Source organism: Rhamphochromis longiceps, linkage group LG7 (genome assembly GCF_057381845.1).
Source record: "Rhamphochromis longiceps isolate RC_006_pf linkage group LG7, R_longiceps_female_GT1.1, whole genome shotgun sequence".
In the NCBI taxonomy this organism is placed as follows: Eukaryota; Metazoa; Chordata; class Actinopteri; order Cichliformes; family Cichlidae; genus Rhamphochromis; species Rhamphochromis longiceps.
This window is the reverse complement of record NC_140563.1, coordinates 12,942,053-12,960,098: the sequence shown is the minus strand read 5'-3', so window position 1 is coordinate 12,960,098 and position 18,046 is coordinate 12,942,053. Positions and strand designations below refer to the sequence as shown.

At 41.2% G+C, this 18,046-nt stretch overlaps 1 protein-coding gene across 1 annotated transcript in view; it reads right to left on the bottom strand.

Moving 5' to 3' along the window:
* Positions 1-18,046, bottom strand: part of roraa (RAR-related orphan receptor A, paralog a) — a 190,940-nt gene that overhangs the window by 112,358 nt on the left and 60,536 nt on the right. The gene's annotated exons all lie outside the window — the stretch shown is intronic.

Below are 18,046 nucleotides of genomic sequence, written 5' to 3'. Positions count from 1 at the left end.
CACATGCCTCTGCAAGCCTGGTTAGACCACTGGCTCTCACAAGCCTATATAGTGCACCACCAGACAGATCAAGTGAAGAAAGAGTGGTTAAAGTCCTCAGGACACGACCCTGTTAATGTTCATCCTCTTTTATAAGCCACCATTGCACAATGGTGTCTCTGTAAAACAAGATGCAGAAAGAAAGTGAGCATCAGGGCAAAATGGCTAAGCTTCTTTGAGGATTAATGGAATTTAGTCAAGTAGCAGTCTGCGAGTGCATTAGAGCAGCTAACATGGGGTCATGGCACTGCCAAGTGTTTTCACACACCACCCCTGACATGAATCATTCATCGCCATTCAAATGAATATCATCAGCTGAACGAAATATCATTAGCCACCGCTAAAGTCATTCCATAATAATATACCTCCAATTAAACTATGATCAGAGCATCGGGCCTGATAATAGATTCATACCAATTAAGTTAGAAATATATTCAAAGGACTTTTCACTTTGAAACCAGTCTTGTTATTCCCCTCGACATCCAACAACAGCACTCATTACAGTGGCTCCAAAACTAGAAATGGGGAGACCATGTAAATATTTAAAACCCTCACAAATATATAAATATTCATTCCAGAATGATTTGATGCGCTAAATAAATAATCCCTTGTTAAATAAATGACACCCTAAATAAAACTTTAAAAACAGGATCTGGGGAAATGAAGATGAGATGAATCAGAGGGGAGGATTCTGGCAAGAGGGGAGGCGAGGGGAAAATGTCAGCTATCACTCCACCCTATCTGAATCCCTAATGGCAGCCATGCAAACGAGCCAGGCTAATTAAAGCCCAGCAACCAATTTTGGGGGAGGTACAGAGGCTGAGCCACCTAGAAGGCGATGTCTGTTTGGAAGGTCTCTCTCGCAGACTTTCAGATCAATAGACTATAGGTCTTCTTTTTCTTTGCTTATATGCAAAGTGCGGCATCATGCAAAAAGGCACATGGAAACAGGGAATTATAAATAGTAAAATGTAACAAACCTCAGCTGTTTTACATTTTAATAAAGGAATCAGTATTAATAGCCCTAATTCCTTCAGAAATGACCATACGCACCCTTTGTACAATATCAGACATCTGTTATCGCTTAACTTTTCTTGCACCTGTCGTCTGATGTGAAATTACGACTGTTCTATTACTTCGGCCCAGACGGTGACCTCCTCTGATAGATGTCTGGTCCTACAGGTCTGTGTTCTCCCCACATGGTGGACGAGACATAATCTTAGGTGTCGCCTGGCCTATTCTGCTTCCCATTTGACTGCCTCTTCCAGCCTCCTGGCTCTCTGGAGGGCCAGGCCTTTATGCTGCCGGAGCCTGTCCTATCACACACTGGGCTGCAGGAACGGTGCTTTTGTGATGGCTGTGATTAGTCTTTTGTGTTCCCAGGTAGAATTAAGATGAAATTCTACAGGCAGTCATTGTGTTCCTATCTTCAGGACACTCAAAGAAATATGTTGGGTTTTGAAGGGGTGAAATGAAGCCCGTGGGGCCTTGGCAGACCTTGCTCTGTGGGGAAATACACAGCGAAAACACAATGGGAACAATCTTGTCCTTCAGTTTCCTTTTGTGCTCTGCTGAACCTTAGTCAGTGCTGCCCATTTACTGTAGCTTCTTTTTAACAGAGCGGTATTGTCTCACTCCAGTCTGCCTTTCCCTTTTAGCTTGCTTTTGAGAAAGACCCAAAAGCTGATGATATGACAGTTACGACTTTGCCAGAGTCTGGAAAACCCTCAGGGTTTATTATCCACATTCCTCCAAGTGTTGGGTATGCAAATAAAGTTTGGGGATGGCGGCTTTCAGATGTGATAATTATGGATTTATTTGTAAGCTGTCACTTCCCTTAATGCTCAGGGACATCAAAATAAGTTCAAATGCAACCATCAGAGAGGATCACATTTTGCTAGTGTACCAGAGATTCAAAGAACATGTGATTCTCACGACGCCAAAGGTCTGTCAATAACCACTCATTTAGACAGCAGTGCGCTTTGGAGACCGCGACTGCATGCAGTCCCACTCAAAACGTCTGGTAGAAAATATTTACATTTTCCCATTCGTTTAGATATTCAAACATCAAGGCGCTTTTATCAGCGGGGTAACACAAACAAAGGCAGAGAGCAAATTTTTTATTGCCACCTCTTCTTCCTGAAACAGACGAGAGCTCCGAACAACTGTTTAATATCGCTTCAATCCTCAGATTCAAAACAGAGCAGATTTATATGCTGCAAATAAAGTCAGCCCTCAGCCTTACCCTTTAAGATCTGCAGTTTGTACCGGCCAGTGTCTTGACAGGAAATATTAATTAATAATGCTAATAAGAAAAAAACAAAAAGAAAAACAAAGTGCTTCACAAGCCAGCTTCACATTTGCTGTCATATCTGAAGTGGGGCCTAACAGAAGCGCAGAGTAGGTGAGGTTTTCCACTTGCTGGTTCAGCAGGAGTGGAAAGGCAGGGCAGAGCACTGAATGTGATGCCTACCTGAGAAACAGCCTTCCTTCCAGGGCTGCCTCTCATCACAGGCTCTCTGATAGAAGAAAATGGCTGGGCCTGGAGAGTGCTATCTCCTTCTAGCTCAATTCTCAAACACCGCTCTGTCCGCCTCTAGGAGAGTTCTCTGTCATTGTATAAGTGCACATTAAGGTCTGATAAAAACTATGGAATCCAGCCATCCATCTTGATTTGCCGGTGCGAGTGAGCGGGGAGTATACCTGCCACTCAGTGGAAGAATACTGTAACTGTAGGTGGTTTTCTTAAGGAAAAGACCAACATCCATTTACAAGTACTACACGTATATTAAAATGATATATAGTGTGGCTTTTAATAATTAATAATATGAAGAAATACAAGTACTGGAAAGCAAACATGCATCTATGTAATCTATGTGGGAATACGTACACTATAAGTAAGGTCAAAACTTTTGCAGTACATGTATGCACGCTTGCGTTTGTCTTTGCATATAGAAATACATTTTTAGAAAGACAATGTCACTGAAAATGTGTCATGCGATGCTGCTGTTGCTGCTGCTGTGTTTAAAACATGGCATGATAGATAACATGGCTTACCTTGAAAATAAGTTGATTGAATGAAGAGCGAGCGCAAGGAAGGACACAGTACCGGAAAGAAAGAAAACACAAACACAGATCATTTCTATATGTATTCCCAGGACACAGTTGAGACAGCTCACATGAACATTACATGTGGAATAAATAAACAAAAGGAAATCTGTATTGTAAATAATACTGGCAATGGCAATATTATTATTAGGGCTCACTCACTGCAATAAATCACATAAAAGCTCGTGAAGCACAAGTGGCTGTCTTGTAGACAAAGACCTTAAAACATCTGTATTAGCCCTCTGCTGGTTACTATCTGGAATTCAGATGATAAACGATGCACGAAATTCATCCTCTTATTACAGCGCAGTCTGTTCATTGCAAACTAAATGAAATGTAATGATAAGAATCACCGCAATGACAAACTGAGGTTAAATACTGTACCCTACTGGCAAATACGTCTGTTATACTGATAAATAGAGCTCCTTCCCAGACTCTGTCTCTCTGTCGATCTGTTGGTCTCTCTCTGTTTCTCCAGCTCACTCTGTCTCTCTTACACGCACACACACACAGACACGCAAACGAACACACACGCACAGACAAATACAGATAGACGGAACTCACATGCACGCACACACGCTGAGACTTTGGCTCTCTAGGGGCTGTTTCACTGTGGCGCTGGGCTGCCTCAGAGCACATTCTATCACCAGCGCAAGATAGCATCTGATGACTTGTGTGATGTAATTGAAGTGTAGATTACTATCTCTCATGTGCTTGCCAGATCAAAATAATAAAAATGCAGGGAGGGAGTGATAGAGAGCGAATATGAGCGGGCACTCCACTGTGGCACAGTTGTACATGCCATTCCACTGCCAGAGACAGAAAGAAGCCTCACAATCCTTCTCAGGAGGACGTTATGCCACTTAGAAAATTGAATCCCCCTCCTCTCCACCCCCACTCCACCACCTCTCTTCTAAACTGCACTCTGGATGAGTGTATGACAGGCCAGGACATGTTCCCCTCATAGAGAGTGAGGCGGAAGCCTGGGTGTTGAAAGATGGAGAAGTGTTGGCGGACATGGGCGTGACTGAGAGGTGACTGACAGCTGTGACAGCACTGAGGATGTCAGAAACAGGCTTCAGTGGAGTCAAACCCGGTCTAGCAGCTCAAGGACACCAAAAAGCCCGGCAACTTCCAGACGATCGCTGCTTTAGTTTATGCTGACAGAACAAACAACATTAATGTTAAAGGGGTAAATAATGGCTGCAGATAATCAGGAGCTGGAATAAAAATGTAGTGCACGGAAGAGAAAGAATCTTAAATCTCAACTCAGCTGAAAATAAAGGTGGCGGTGGTGGTGGAGGGGAATCACTGAATGGAAATCTAAGGGGAGAGATGGAAAAGGCAGAAGGAGACGAGAGACGGAGAGGGGAAAAAAGTGGGGAAAAGATCGCAAGAGGAAGGCAGGAGAAACCGAGTGGCAGAGAGCAGGAGACAGAAAAGAGCAAGCGCGCACAAAATGAGAAAATGATCAGGTTCACATGAAGCGAGGCCACCAAATTTGTCGTTGTGGAGAAGAACCCCTCATTACTGCACCTCATGGGCACTCGGCGTGGCCTTTGAAGTGCTTTGAGGTACATCATCCCATGAAACGAGCATAGTTAATCCACTTGTTAATCAAGTGTTCTCATGAGCTTATGTCTGAAGTGGCTCTTTCTCCTTGGAAGACGTAAAGCGTTCAAAGGAAATTGTGTTGGGATGAAAAAGACGAAGTATTGTAAACTTCAGACAAAATCTGAGCGGAGCTGTGACCAATACATACACTGCAGATCCAGATTTTTCTTCTTTTTTTTTGGGCTCGGCAATAAACACTGACTTCTAAACGGCTAAGGCGAGAACATTTCGCAAGACCATTTATAATTTGAAGCATCCCTGAGCTGTTCGAAATGCAAACCGACAATTTTCTTTGTATTTACTATTTCAGATATGCATCTTTAATTTATCACATCTAACCGGGGTTGCTGTACCTTAGGTTCATGTGTGCAAACTGAAATATTAAGGGGCCGCCTGGAACAGGTGGAGGCTGTTCTCTTGCATGTCCTCCTCTTTCACTCCCTATTCATTCCTAGAAAACAGGTTTCCCCCCTTTCTATCGACGGCAAACGCAAAACTGACAAACGTAAGAGAGGGATGGCTGCCTCACCCTCACTACCTTCCTCACTTGCTTTACCCCCCGAAGCCTGTGGGCCGGTCTGAGGCACAGCCACGGAGGCCTGGCGCTACCTCCCCCCGCTGTGCCAACAAGTCTCCTTTTCACTTCAATTAATGAGCCATAAATAACCCAATGAAGGTGTCAACAAAGAGCACCATTTATCATGGCTTTCACTAACTCCACTTCACGTGAAGAGGAAAGCTCATTCGCTGCCTACAGCTCACCCAAACAAAGACAATGGGAAAAAAAGAGAGATTTATTCCTGGACAAACACTCCAACCTCGAATTTATCTTGCACAGGGACTCTCACAGGTGCAGTGATTTGACAAATATACCAGGAACTGTGGGCCCGTGCCTTTGTTAGATTTCCACAGTCAGGGTAGCTATAAATTTGGTTAAGAGTGGGGGGACAACACTCTCACTAAGCTCCCGAGAGGCTGCCAGGGAGCCCATGTTAAAGACACTTCTTCCTGTCTCAGTCTACTTTGGGGCTGTGGATCACAAAAGGCAGCCAGGGTCTCCCTGAAAAAAAAAAAAGAGGTGAATACAAATGAATGAGAAAATCTGTTGAAAATACCGGGCTGGTCTGAGCAGCAGGAAGAATTGCTTTATCAGGGTGTCCCACAAATGTCACTTTGAGTCAACAATGAGGGAAGAAAAAAAATATACAGCACTGAATCACAGACCCTCCTCTAAACAGAATGGCTCCAAGAATCAGCAGCGGCAAAGCTGAGGTACAGTACTATAGTGAAGCGCTTCGGAGAGAAGACGCAAACTCCCTGAATAATATATGATAGCTTGGGTTTTGAATCCAACATTAAAAGTGATGATGTGAGTACAAACTCAGCTCTGCTTCATCTTGGATCCACAAATCAAAACCTAAGGCAAAAAAAAAGGAAGGAAAAAAAAAGCGAACGGTAAATAGTCCATCTTCACAGTGAGAGGGTTTATAGTGTGAAAAAAATAACAACAAGCAGAAGCTTTTGAATACGTCTGAACACGAGCGCTTTCTTCCTTGCAGCTAAGTCGGAACTAGAGTGTATATGATCCCGCTAAACCAATTAATGGTTCCTGTTAACCCACTCATCTTTGGGGAGGATTGTCTTTCTAAATAATACAGCAAGATGTCCTCTATCTACCACGCAGCCCACACACACACACACACACACTCCGACAAAGACTAGCAGCAGATTGTCACTTAAATCTGGGGCTCCACTCGTACCATAAACACTTCAACTCATAGCTTCTACACAACACAGAGAATGGTGGAAGTCTTTGTCTGGCTGTGGAGTGAATCCCTGATCTAAACGCCTCCACACGCAGACACTTTGATGGTGTCTGATACACGCTTCATAAAATAAACTAGCAAGTGCAGCATCTAATGTTGCGTCAATTCAGACAAGGGAAGGAGAGGTAAGGGAACAAAATCAAATCCATTACAGCAAAAGGGATATTAAGTGTGTTATCACAGAAAAACATAGCATTTGTACAATTTTCCAAGCCACCCCCAGTGATATAAATGTCCAGCAACCATAATCAGTCTGGGTTACAGACACGGCCAGAAAGCCGCGATAAATGACATTTCCCAAAATCATGCTGACATTTTCTCTTATCAAGCAGCAGGCACTGGCATGGTGAGAGCAGGCTTGTCAGTCAGAGGCAGACAGGCCTCACACCTTATCACAAGGGCACTCAGCCTCTCTGGAGCTAATGCTGGGACTGGGGATGAAGTTTAAAGATGGGGCTATGGGGCAAAGACAGATACTGAAGCCGAATCTGGAGCTCGCCTCCAAAAAATTGGCCAGCGTAGTTACAACGAGTCTGGAATCTTAGGTTGTTTAGAAACGGAGGCTTCTAACTATACTTCAGATGGAGTCAATGTGGAAAAACACTGCTGTGCTTTTGCTTTGGTTGGAGCCGACTTTAAAGCAGCGGATGCAGATATGGCTGATGCTACGGCAGGCTCTTTCCATCCCCCCCCCCTTCCTCGCCACTCTGCTGCTCTTCCACTCAGCCTCCCTCGGAAGCAGACACAGAGCGGAAAATTAAATATTTAAGGTTGATAATGACGCTCTTCATTAACATGTGATTCCGAATAAAAAGTGGAATACATAAATAAAGAAAAAATTGAATGCCTGTGAGCGGACATGTTGAATGAGTTTCGGTGATGATAAAACGGAACAAGTGAGAAGGATTTCGTGGTTGGGGAGAAAATGATAGAGGCAAACGGGAAGACTTCAGACAGAAATGTCAGTCCGAGGGAAAAAATGACATATAGTGTGCATTACTAATTGCCCTGTTTTTTTTTTCCTTTTTTCTGACAGCCCTATATAAATCAAATACCATTTTCATTTAACCCAACTTGTTGTGCCGTGCTACTTCAGATTTTCTCTCAGTGCCAAATATGTGTAATCGGTTTATTTTAGAAAATACTGACCAGAGTGATGCACATGGAGCAGTTTTTTTTTTTTTTTTACTTGAATTTCAGAGTCCAGATGGTGCATTTCTTGCTGTCAAAGCTAACACTGGACTTCCAGCTCTGTTAAAGCAGCTGGCTCAGCTTCAGAACGTTAACAAACGTCACAGAGACACCTCTCGCCTGACAGCCACCCAACGCAATACGAAAACCTGAGATATTCCCCTGGAAATTTCACTGAAGCGCTCCGATTGGAGTCAGCGGTTTGATTGGCCTGTGTTCGTGAGGTAACAGACTCTAGGGACAAGTTATGTTTTCTGTGGGATGATGATTTGGTTGGAGATGGCTGTCTGAGGCAGCATTGTGGCAGTGAGACAATAAAAGTGGGGGAGAAAGCCTTTATCCCTAGCAGCACATGTCTGAGTCAGAGCAGTAGATCCTGCTAAGCCTCAGTGACTCACAGCACAGCTCGCAGTGCGGATCATCAGCTGTGTTTCTCTGATGTGTAGGAGCTTTTCAAAGTCAAAAGCATTACTTCAGGAATTCAGGGTTAAAATCTGCATGAAATGAAAGGATATGCAAATAAACACTAATGTTTATGAGAGGAGTGCATACACTTACTTATAACACTTAATGTTATAAGGAGCATTTCTAGTATGCGGCGCGTACGAGTTGCCATTTGGTGATTTGTTCTTTCCTGTAGCGAATCCGCACTGGGATCTCAGCTTGTAGTTAACTGTATGCGTCGAGGTGATGGATGGGTTAACAGGGCATAAATTATATAACAGCACGTAAATGTAATACACTCATTAGATTCCAATGCTTTTATTTTCCCCAGGAGTAGCTACAGTAATTGATGTCTCGCTCTTCTATTTGTTTTACGCTGACAGAAACAGTGAGATAATTCACACCAGGCTGTCACGCTGGCACTAAACACAAAGCAACAGTGTTTTGTTTTTTCCCCCCGACTATATGGAATAAAAGGTGAATTCAGAGAAAGGTAATTTGGAATACGGTGATGAGCACTCACAGCAAATAGCGGTCAAACTGGGAGACGGTTAGCTGTAAGGCTTTACAAATCAAACCTTTTAGACAGCCAGTGTGCCACAGAAAAAAAAGAAAGGCCAAAAGAAAAAGGAAATTAAAAATAAATAAAGCCCCTGACTTCCTATCTGCAATCCTCAAGTGAACAGGTCACACAAGAGTAATTCAAATTCAAGTAGATTCATTTCTCCTGTACTGCAGTGAAACCCCCATTTATGGTGTGATATATACACAGGAACATAATTGTTTGTTTACTCCCGTCTGTCTGTGCAGTCTGTGAGTGACTCAAGGTGTTTATGCTCCCTTTGGGCAACGGTGACTTCACTGCTGTTGTTATCTCATACACACACACACACACACACACACACACACACACACACACACACACACACACACACACACACACACACACACACACCTATTCACTGTGCGGTGTGTCCACAGCCCACTGCGCAGAAAATAAATTCTAAAACTGATTATATGTCTAATTTTATTTAGTAACGTCTTCTAAAGCTGTTTATGACAACATGACCATAAGAGTCTAAAATACAGAGGTATTCAGTCTGGATGAATCAGTCAAAAACACTTGAGCAACCTCATGCTGGTACTATTTTGCATCAGTCTGGATTCAGAAGGCAGTGTAGTTGCTCTGCCATCTACTCACCACTGTTCTCTCAAACACATCTGGAACATATGGGCAGGTATGGGAAACAAAGGATTTTGCCAATGTTTTCTGCTCCAGCCACGTGGAATAGATTAAATAGGCAAAGTAAATTAAATAACTTGGCATCTCAAAGCTTCTGGAAACTTTATGGTAATAGATTCCTTTACTAATTGTCTCCGTTTTAAGCTAGACTTTGCTCTACCTTCTTTACGTGATTATTATTTGTGTGTCTGACGACTTGTCTTTGAGGCTAAAAAATAAGTGGAGTGTTGTTTTGAATGAAATTGATATTAATAAAAAAACAACATTCTTATTGTTCTCCTTACTTCTGCCAAGTAGGTTAGGGTTCTGGTAGTGCATGTCATTATTCTGTCTGTAAACACGATAACTCAAACATTTTGAATGAATTCTGCTAAAACTTTGTAGCGATGTAGAGTAGGGTCATGTGAACAACAGCACAGCCATCATCTGAAATAGACCAGTAAGGTTTTTCGTGTTATTGAGAGTTTATGAGCTTCCATTAAAAAAAAAAGTTTGTTTTAAAGTCAATCTAATCCTGTTGGAGAAACAGGGTTGCTCCAAACCTACAGCCTGTATACAGGGAATCTGCTTGGCCTCTTCGTCCTATTTATGACACGACATTCTTTCTTGATTATGTACTGCGCTATGCCTCTGGCCACAGTCAAGAGGCCCCAAAATGGGACAAAACTATTGAGGAAAAAAAACATTACTGAGACAAGACACAAACAGTGACGGTCATAAATTATCATGTCAGAGATACTAAATTATAGCTTGAGACTGACTAACAGTGAGGAGACAAATCCTTTTAAGACTGCAGAAATCTCATTTTTTTGTGTTGTGTTGTGTTGTGTGTGTGTGTGTGTGTGTGTGTGTGTGTGTGTGTGTGTGTGTGTGTGTGTGTGTGTGTGTGTGTGTGTGTGTGTGCGCGAGGACCACTGTTTAATAAAAATATAGGGGAGAGAATAAAAAGTTGTGATGCTTAATATTTGACGTTCATTTTTTCGGAAGACATATCCGATCCCCAGCACACTATCTGGGATCAATATCTAATCTGGAGAAATAAATTGCTGCTGTTTGTCTTTCATCTTCGAGGAAATGTATAAGCATTCTGTCAACACCGTGGAAGCATTAATCAAATGATAAAATAATGATTTGGGGAAGGGGGAGGGCTGCTCTGATATTCACTGTGACCCAGCACTGCTGACATCCTTGCATCTTGTATCCTGTTAGTTCAGTGTAGTCGGGGGAAACTTCAGCAGAGATCATCTCTTCTCTTTGTCAGAACCAAAGCAGTGAAGTGGATATCTAAGAAAAGGTATCAGTCCCTTGCGTGCGTTGTGAATAACACACTGTAACATGCATGGATGTCATACACTTGTGCTTTTGACCTTCCTCTGTCTGACAGTAAAGAATTCTTTTCCCCCATTTATTCTCAGCCCTTGTCTTTGCAATTACCATGTTCCAATCTCGCCTTGTCCCCACAGTCACCCGCAATACCCAGAAGAATCGGCAGTCTTTCTTCTGGTGCAGCAATTACCACCTCTATCTCTTTGAAACAAAAAGTTTGGTGTAGGATATTAGAAAATGTCAAATTCAGGTTATATTTCACTTAAGTCCAAAGGCGGTGCTGTGTGCTCTCAGAAACACTATTTTCACAGCCTTTGCATTATGCATGAACTGCGAGGTCCATCATTATTTTCAAGAAAAGGCAAAGGCGGACTGTTTGCTATCAGCAATGTGTAGAATACTATCTTTAAAAAATAAATAAATAAATCACCAGGTATTGGCATTCGTAGCAGAGGAAAATCCTCTTTAAGTACATGTACTACCCAATCAAATTTAGCAGCTCAATTAGCAAGTGAAAGGTGACTGCCTCGAACATATATTTGACTTTTTTAGCAAGTCTTTATTAAGTATCACTTTTTCAGAGTTGAGTCAAATAGCTCCCCCTTCACTGATATGCATGAACTGTGGCCTCTTATCACAATCCTGCAGGACAGACTAATCACATTCCAGTCTTTCACCTGCATGCCTGACATGCTTTGCTAGAGCTCATGATGAACCTTCTCAGGCAGGCATGACACAACTGTCACTGAAGGTGCCAGTCTCATCTGCAGAATATACTACTTCCACTGCTAGTTCTACTACTACCACCCCTACTTTGCCATCAATAACAATATTAATAACTCATAGAATTATTTTACAAAAAGCCTACCTAATTCATATAAACATGCTGGCTGTCACATCATCTTCCTAAATTAACTATCATCACTATGACAATACCTAACAAATAAAATGTTAGGTACAACAGGACCAACTGTTTCTACAAAGTGTCCATAAAAGAAAGAGCCGGAGACTTTTGAACTCAAGGCTGAACCCACTTGCAGTCCTACAAATATAACTGAAAAACATGTTCAGACGATGTGGAAGCAAAAACAGCATGTTGTTGTTGTCCAAGCTTGTGCAGATTTTACAAAATCATAAAATTGATGTACATTTTTTCTTTTACACAATTTTTTTTGCCATGTAACTTAAATAGCCTATACCAGTTTTATTTTGGATTTCTTTTATACCACAGTGTTAACATTTTTAATTTTGTTGCCAAACTGACAACAAAAATGAAGTTTGCGACTTGCATTAAGACACTGAAACTGCATCAACTGTTAGTTTTTCCTTCAAATGGTTGTATAATTATGCAGTATTTTATGCCAATAAAGATTTTCACGGGAGAAAAAGGGGTAATGTGAAGCAGTAGTGCTCATCAGAAAAGATATGCATGTGTGTATTTAACCTGTTTAACCCCTATTAGTCTGAATACTAGTGTTGTTAAGCTCTAAATCACTAGAGCTGCTAAACTAAAATAATAACATAATGAGAAAGTTATATTTTAATATACAAGCGATAGACTTTTAGATGACATTTTTACTGCTGAAGTCTCAAATTTATAATGTTACATTTGTAGACACAGGTTTTTATCCATTGTTATGCAAAATCATTTGCACTGTCCCATGAAGGTTTTGGAGTTTAGTCGGTTTGTGGATAGATCAATTCAGCTCAGTATATACAGGCAATATAACCATCAGATCCAAGCATCATCCATGGGGCTTGACAAATTCACTAAACTGCCTGTCATAAAAACAAAAAGCCCCAAAAATGTTTTGAATGAATGAAGACTTACCAGATTTTTTTTACCTAATTTTTGTTTCTAAGAAAAATATGAGCCACATATGAGGATATTCATTTAAAATTTTGATAGAACAGTAGCAGTATAATGTCCTCGTAAGTGGATATCAGGCCCTTGTAGAGTAAAATTTAGTATTTTAGTCTAAATAACCCAAAATGTGATGTCCACATGTGGACGCCAGGTCCTAGGAGGTTAATAAAAACAAAATAATGTACTTTACTACAGACTTTAGGACTGCAACAGTTGTAGCCACTTTCTTGCACTCTCAGACTGTTCCCTGTGAAGCTCTTCCAAGTTCTTGAATTAACTTTTCTTGACAGTCTTCTCAAGACTGCAGTGATCCATGTTGCATGTGCAACTTTTCCTACCACACTTCTCTTCCAGTCAACTTTCCATTAATATACTTCAATGCAGGCATCCTTTTCAGCAATGACATTCTGTGGCTTACACTCCTTGTAGAGTGTGTTAACGAACATCTCCTGGACAACTGTCAAGTCTTTACTGACTGCGGTTCCATATATAGCACTAGCGCTGGAGATACGAGGTGTTTATACAGTTAAAATGTAACTTACTCAAACTTCAAATAAAAACTCTGGGATAACGGTTTTCTGACTTCCATTAGTTGTAAGTTATAATTAATCAAATTAAAACAATGTTTAAATATTTCACTTCATCCATGATGAATATAGAATATATAAATAAAATTACACAAAAATATATTTTTATTATATTTATGTTTTATTATTTTTATTTCTTTTATTTTTGTTCACATTGAAATGGGATGATACTCATAACCAAACTTCTGCAAAATATTTCAGACCAAAGTCCTGTGAATCCTGTTTTTTTATTCTCTTCGCTGTGATGATGTATGTGTGGCCTGATGGAAAAGGGGAAAAGTCTGGTGATGTAACACCCTCTGAGGCTGAATGCTCCACACCCTGTTCCTGTCTCTACTATTACTGAAACGCTCTGTGTGCCTTCTTTTCCACCTTGTTTTATTGTGGTGTTTGCATTTTATTCTGGTGTCCATAGACAAAGTAGAAACAGAACATTACAGATTTTTAACTAAATGTTGTTTTGTTTTTTGGGGTTGGCTATGCAATGCCTGCTTGATTAGAAAGCCTCCTTTATGAGGTCAAGCCTCACAGTAAAATTAAATTTAAACCTTTCTTGTTTCCTGCTTAAAGGGGAATTGTTGATGAAGTGTTATGAAAAGGAAGAAAGCTATGTAACAAAAAATTACTTTGGAGTGGATCTGGCACTCAGACTACTGACATCTGTTTTCTACTAGTTTAGCAAGTCTATACTATGTTCAGGCTAGGTAAGGCCAAGTTAACAGTTGCAGTTGCTATAGAAACAAAACAGGATGGACAGTATTGTCAGCACTGTAGCTGAAGGTCTTGGATGAATAGGCCTCCATTGTGTTCTCTTGTTGGTGATTTCAGCAAGATTTTACAAAAAGAAAAAAAAAGAAAAAGAAAAGAGTAATATCCTGTTTTGGCGGTAGCAGAGCTCGTTTAACCTTTAACCCATCGTGTAATTTGTCAAGAGGAAAGTGAACAATACCCCACCGGTGGACTCCCAGTCTGCGATAGTGCAGATGAACCTGAAAACAGAAAGTACCCTCGCCCAGAAAAGTGCACTTCAAAGTCAAGGTGGACAGATGGTGGTGCTCTGGTTTGAGCCTCATCATTTTAAGTGAAATCATGCAAAAGAAACAACTGCGTTCCCTCAAAGGAATGCCATAAAGAAACAAAACAGAAGCAGGTTGCTCGGTTTCTCCAGTCGAGTTCAAGTATGGCTCCCACACAACAATAAGAATGCCGACAATGTCACTTTCAATCCAGAGGTAGCGACTCATCTGAACAAAGAACAAAGCTTTCTTATTACCTGACCTCAGAGATGAGTCGTATTCTCTACCATTAGTGAATGCACATTCAATTACACAGGCTGGAAACAGCTCCAGGCTGCCGAATGGATGAAGAGAGCAAGACAAGATAGAAATTAAGCTTGTTACAGACTGATTTTCAACTTCACTTAATTCAGTCTCCCTTTACAGAGCCCTTCCATACCCTAGCATTTCTCCTTTTTCCCCCCTCCTCAACATGGAAGCGGGATTTACATACTGCAGGTAAACTGGGGAATAAAGAATGCAGATCCAATTAAACCTCTAGGGAGCTAATTAGTTACAATTAAGTTTCTGCTTCACTTGTTGTGTGGGATTATTTGGTAAACACCTACAGAATGTTGAAAGAATCTTGGCCTTTTCCCTGAACTTGAGAAGAGCTATATTCATCTAGTGGAAATTTACCCCTCGTTATTATTTTTTTAATCATATTAATTAATCTGTGTGGATCCGGTGGTGAGTTATTGACATCAAAGTTGAAAGAGACATGGCAAAGGAGCAGAACAGAAGGAGTCTAAGAGGCAAACAAGGGGCAGCGTTGGTATCAAAGAGGGTGAGGAAGTCATTGTGCAACCAAGGTCTGCTTTCAGTTAACTGCACATTGACTTCATTAAACTTGATGCTCGGTATTAAGCACCACTTTCACACTCCCTCATTACACCTAAACCACACCTTGGACCAACGCAAAAAAGCCAACACAGAGGTAGTAGGAGATTTTGTGATTGGCTTGTTGCTCAGTTGAGTCATTGAACAACAATAAATGAGAAATGCCACAAAACATTAAACGACTATTGCTAAGGCATTTCACCTGCCTCTGTAGAGTAGGTTAGACCCAGTTAAAAGGTGTGCTTGGTGGCTTTTGCCTGTCATCACACATCGCAGTTCATTTTTGTATTACCATGTTCCACATGACGTGTCCCTTTTTTTTTTTTTTTTTTTGCAGTACCCACTAAGTGACAGACAGTGTTTCAGCTGGGCTGCCAGCGAGTGCCATATGCATCTGAGATAAACAACAGTAGGGACTGAACATGATTCCCTGTAGCTCAGAACAATAAAGCACTGGTCCAAAAGCACAATTTCTCACTTACCTCTTGGGGTTTTCTGGCCACTTAGACAATTTGAGTTTGATCTGGTGCACATGTTTGGAGATCTTTTTCTTTTCTTACACCTAATCAATCAATGATACTCCTGATCTCATCTCATTATGTGTACAAAGCACGCCTGTCCACAGAATTCGTTTCTTTCGTTCCAACCTCTCTACCACCAGGGGATTGTAGACCCTACCTTTAAGACTATCAGCAACAATCTTGATAAGAAGGTGACAGCTGTTGATGTGATTAATCAGAAATGGAAGAAATATAAAATGACCACTAATCTCTCTTGGTCTGGAGCTCTCGAGCTTTGGCATGAACTTGATCCAACATGTTGAGAGGAAGAGAAATGCTGAGTATAAGCCAAAAAAAACCCCATCCCCACAGTCAAGCATGGTGGTAGAGATATTATGCCTTGTGCCATGTACTGAAGATTGGTCTTCCAGCATGATAATAATTCAAAACATAGCACCAAGGCAACAAAGGAGTGGCTAATGAAGAAGCACATTAAGGTCACGGAGTGGCCTAGCCAGTCTCCACACCTCAGTCCTACAGAAAATCTGTGGAGGAAGCGAACGCTTCAAGTTGCCAGGTAGCAGCCAAGAAATCTGAAGGATGCAGAGAGTTTCTGTAAAGAGGAGTAGGCCAAAATCCTTCATGAGACACGGTATAACCTCATGACCAACTACAACAGAGGATTATCCACCAAGTACTAAATCATATCATCCTTATACTTATTTCACTCAATGACATGCAAATCAATCTATAACTTTTATCTAATCTAGTTTTTTTCTGGAGTTTTGGTTGATATTCTACCTCTCTCCAGTAAAATGAACCTACCTAAGTCAGTTCATTTCTTTTTAAGTTCAGCAAGGGATTAAGCAAAAGAGAAAATAATTATTTCCCCCACTATATATATATATATATGTAGGAATTTTTTTTTTTTGTTAATCTGACTCTTAAAGATTTTGGCAATACAAACTGAGCTGAACAAGCAGAATATCACTGCTTCTTTTTCCCAGGTGGTGCAGGAAGTGTTTAAAGAAGAGGTCTGTGAGTTACATGCTTAAGCTGACATTGGCATTCAGCGCAGCTGAAATGCAAAGCGATTCATATTATGGCAGAGAGGGAAATGGCACCTGCTGGGCAAACACGCCATATATTGTAATGTAGCTTAGCACTTGCCCAGCTCCCTGTACTACAAAGCAGTCCATCAAAGTGAGATCTGAGAGGGAGAGAGAAGAAGATCATGACTCTTTTCACACCTTGTCAGACTGACTCGCCTCCGCCAGTTCCTGACCGGTCAGTGGTTTCTCCTCTGCACTAGAGGAACATCACCAAGCTGTGCTGTGGCCCAATAATATAAGCGACAGATAACGTTAACGTCAGTTATAATCAAAGTAGTTTTGGTAAAGGTGTGTGAGACGTGTATCCCAAGCTCCTCAACTAAAATCCAAACCTAACATACTTGCTCTCTTTTTTAAAGAGAAAATATACAACATATAACACCTTGCTTTGTTCTGTTTATGAGCTGATTTCAGCTGTACAGTGATTCTTCATTACGGTATAGGCATTAGTCTTTTTGTGTGCAACCTAGGGTGAAGTTAGTTAAAATCTTCTTTTCTTTTAAAGTTGAAGTCACATACTGTAGTGCCTACTGAATACCTTCTCTATACAATGGTAAAGCAAATATTAGAAATACTTTTTGTGCTAAGCGGTATAATAATCTCTCTAAGAAAATATTCAATGGTCAATGGTAACTTTATTGTCCCTGATGGGAAATTGATTCGCAGCAGTGGCGGCTGGCCCATAGGGGGCGCTCGGGCTCCGCCCCCCCAAATGTGGAGGAGTAAAAATATATATTTTTAAAAAATTCATCAATGATAGTTTTACTATGTGTGTGCCCATATACAGCCAGGCGTATTTTAACATTTTCACCAGCTGACTCATTAAAGTTCAACCAACAAACGGTGTTTTTCTTCTTCTGGGGCGCTCGTCAAAGCGCCCTTGATATGCAGCGAAATAGCCTATCATTAAATGGTTGCCAGGGGAAAATAATAAATATTTGACCTATCAGCGTCGCTGAATTAAATGGTTTGGGGGCGCTTAAAATTGCGCCCCTGCAGAAAATGCGCGAAGATTTGCTGTTCTAGAATTTTACCTCAGTCAGTAGCCTAAGTGAGCTATAAGGTCAGAGAGAGACGATGGCAGCGGTATTGTTAACGGTTGAGGCACAGCCTCCCCCAAATTCGGTTAGATCGCTTCTAACCTACCCTTTTGCCAGAAGGACAATGGCAGAAAAACTGCAAGTTAAAGAGTTGGGACCTGACAAGCCCGAAATTCAACTAACCCAGGCAACGAAGGAGAAGTCAAAAGCATACAACAGGACTTTTTGTCGGAGTTGGTTCCAGCGCAAGTCGT